The sequence below is a fragment of the Entelurus aequoreus genome, linkage group LG05 (assembly GCF_033978785.1).
Source record: "Entelurus aequoreus isolate RoL-2023_Sb linkage group LG05, RoL_Eaeq_v1.1, whole genome shotgun sequence".
Taxonomy (NCBI): Eukaryota; Metazoa; Chordata; class Actinopteri; order Syngnathiformes; family Syngnathidae; genus Entelurus; species Entelurus aequoreus.
In genome coordinates this window covers 5,936,756-5,939,852 of record NC_084735.1, presented here as the reverse complement: position 1 = coordinate 5,939,852, position 3,097 = coordinate 5,936,756, and the positions used below count along the sequence as shown (strand labels likewise).

Below are 3,097 nucleotides of genomic sequence, written 5' to 3'. Positions count from 1 at the left end.
CAAGATCATCCCAAGGGCCGTAAAAAACCTTCTCGCGGGCCGGATATGGCCCGCGGGCCTTGACTCTGACATATGTGGTCTATAGCCTAGCTAGCTATTTTCGAAAACCGGACAACGAGAGGATACCAAAGGCAGCGTTAGGATGGACACCACCGGGAAAACGTAAGCCAGGGCGGCCAAAGAACACCTGGCGAAGAACAGTTGTACTTAAACAATACATGTAGCCCTCAAATCTCTCAATATTTTATACACTAACACTTCATCTTGTTGATAACTTCCGCGTCTCTTTCTTAGTAGCGCGCAGGCTAAGCTAACTAGCAAGCTAAGCTAAGCCTGAGAAGCTTTAAAGTTCACTGAGACGAGTCTGGCGCAAATAATACGTTTTCGTTTTTTCACACGATATGCGAATAAGTAAAAATGCGTAAAAGAAGGATTTAACGCCGACTTCCAAGCCACGACGCTCGTTAAATGCTTTTTCTGTCAATGCTGTGTTCGCTGTGAGCTGCTTTGTTTTCAACCAATTCCCGGTTGCTAGGGGATTGGTAGGCGGAAGTGACGTAGGTCCGCCCTCACCCATTGGACCCAAAAATACAAAAACAAATCTGTCTGGAGCCGCGACAAATTAGAAGCCATATTACATGTGTCATGAGATATACATTGAATTGAGATGACTTAAAGGAAACTAAATGAGCTCAAATATAGCTACAAATGAGGCATAATGATGCAATATGTACATATAGCTAGCTTAAATAGCATGTTAGCATCGATTAGCTTGCAGTCATGCAGTGACCAAATATGTCTGATTAGCACTCCACACAAGTTAATAACATCAACAAAACTCACCTTTGTGCATTCACGCACAACGTTAAAAGTGTGGCGGACAAAATGAGACAGAAAAAGAAGTGGCATGAAACACGTCCTAGGAAGTCGGAGGAAGTAAACAAACTATACGGTGAGTTCAAGGACCGCCAAAATGAGTAGGACAAAACGGCGCTCGCCAAATACTCGAATCAGTGAAGCATGTTTAATACAAACAGTGTGCTTTATAACAATTAGGGAGGTTTGTGTCATGTTTGTCCTCCTACACAAACCATATTAAAACAAAACAAAAAATGTTTTCCCCCCTCATCTTTTTCCATTTTTCATACATTTTTGAAAAAGCTTCAGAGAGCCACTAGGGCGGCGCTAAAGAGCCGCGGGTTGCCGACCCCTGCTCTATACTATGTCAATATATCTACATTTAAACATGGAAGTATATATACGATGTCAACATTGTAGGAAGAAGAGCACCACGCGTCCTTTTTCCTTTTAATGGACTCAACTTTGACACTTGTGAATGTATGACGTCATCTGATCGGCAGCTGTTTACATGACATGGCAGAGAAGTGCATGACGTCACCTGCCACCTGATCGGCAGCTGTTTACGTGACATGGCAGAAAGAACACACCTGGAAGGTGCGCTGATGGCAGTGTGGTGACGTCATACGGGAAGTGCGTGTCACCTTTGACCTGCTGGAGGCTCCACGCACCAAAACGTTCCGATGATTGTTTTTTTTTTTTTCCCGGGGTGGATGAGTAGGAAGTGGGACGTGACGTCATCGTGGCAATGTAACTCTCACCACAGCCTGCAGGGGGCTCTAAAACCTCTTTTTAAAAATGTATTCCTATTCAAATAAACTAAACACGTTTTAAAGCAATTTATGAAAATGATCGATTTTTTTTTTGGGTGCCCTCTCGAAAATGAACTTCTTTTCTTCAAAGTGATTCTCCAGAGTCTTTTCCTATTGGCTGGACTCACCTGGTCACGTGACAGCTTCTATTTGCATATTTGCTGATGTTGCCATGGAGATAACGTCTCAGGGTCTCGGCAAAAAAAAGGGCCCGAGAACACAAAAAGTCAAAAGTGATGTTTCCTTTTTTCAGCTGCAACTTCCTGCCTGCAGACAATCAGCAGGAAGTGCACCACCAGGGGTGTCCAAAGTGCTGCCTGATTTTTACATTCAAACATTGCACAAAAAACTCAGAATATGCAATTTTGGGAGAAATGCACAAGTCACACTTCAATGCTAACATTAGCATGCTAACAGTTAGCATGTGGCAGGTTGAAAGTTATATGAAATTGAGGTGTTTGGTGGCAAAACAGTTAACATGCTAACGTTAGCCTTCTTGCACGCTAACTGTTTAGACACCAAACACCTCAATTTCATATAACTTTCAACCTGATACATGCTAATGTTAGCCTTCTCACATGCTAACAGTTAGCATGTGTCAGGTTGAAAGTTATATGAAATTGAGGTGTTCAGTGGCAAAACAGTTAGCATGCTATTGTTAGCCTTCTCGCACGCTAACTGTTTAGCCACCAAAACACCTCAATTTCATATAACTTTCAACCTGATACATGCTAACTGTTAACATGCTACTGTTAGCCTTCTCCCATGCTAACAGTTAGCATAGATCAAGTTCAAAGTTATGTGAAATTGAGGTGTTCACCTGCAAAGTTGGCTAAAAAATGATCGTGCTAGAAAGCTAACATTGAAATGCTAACAGTTAGCATGTGTCAAGTGCTAAGTCTCATGGCTCGGAAGCATACGCATGTGCTAAAAGAAAGTTAGCATGCTAACAGTTATCATGTGTCAGGTTCAAAGTTATGCGAAATTGAGGTGTTCGGCTGCAAAAAATGACAAAACAGTGTGCGAGAAGGCTAACGCTAGCATGTTAACAGTTAGCATATGTCAAGTTCGAAGTTGTATGAAATTGAGGTGTTCGCCTGCAAAGTTGGCTAACAAAATGATCGTGCTAGAAGGCTAACGTTGAAATGCTAACAGTTAGCATGTGTCAAGTGCCAAGTCTCATGGCTAAAAGAAAGTTAGCATGCTAACAGTTAGCATGTGTCAAGTGCCAAGTCTCATGGCTCGGAAGCATACGCATGTGCTAAAAGAAAGTTAGCATGCTAACAGTTAGCATGTGTCAGGTTGAAAGTTATATGAAATTGAGGTGATCAGTGGCAGAACAGTTAACAAGCTAACGTTAGCCTTCTCGCATGCTAACTGTTTTGCCACCGAACACCTCAATTTCATATAACTTTCAACCTGATACA

At 42.1% G+C, this 3,097-nt stretch overlaps 1 protein-coding gene across 1 annotated transcript in view; it reads right to left on the bottom strand.

Annotated features, from left to right (window-relative positions):
• Positions 1-924, bottom strand: part of LOC133650091 (small nuclear ribonucleoprotein Sm D1-like) — a 28,882-nt gene extending 27,958 nt beyond the window's left edge. Inside the window, exon 1 of the mRNA XM_062046912.1 lies at positions 844-924. The gene's annotated coding sequence lies outside the window, so the exon portion shown is untranslated. The remainder of the gene's footprint in view (positions 1-843) is intronic.
• Positions 925-3,097: the final 2,173 nt, after the last annotated feature.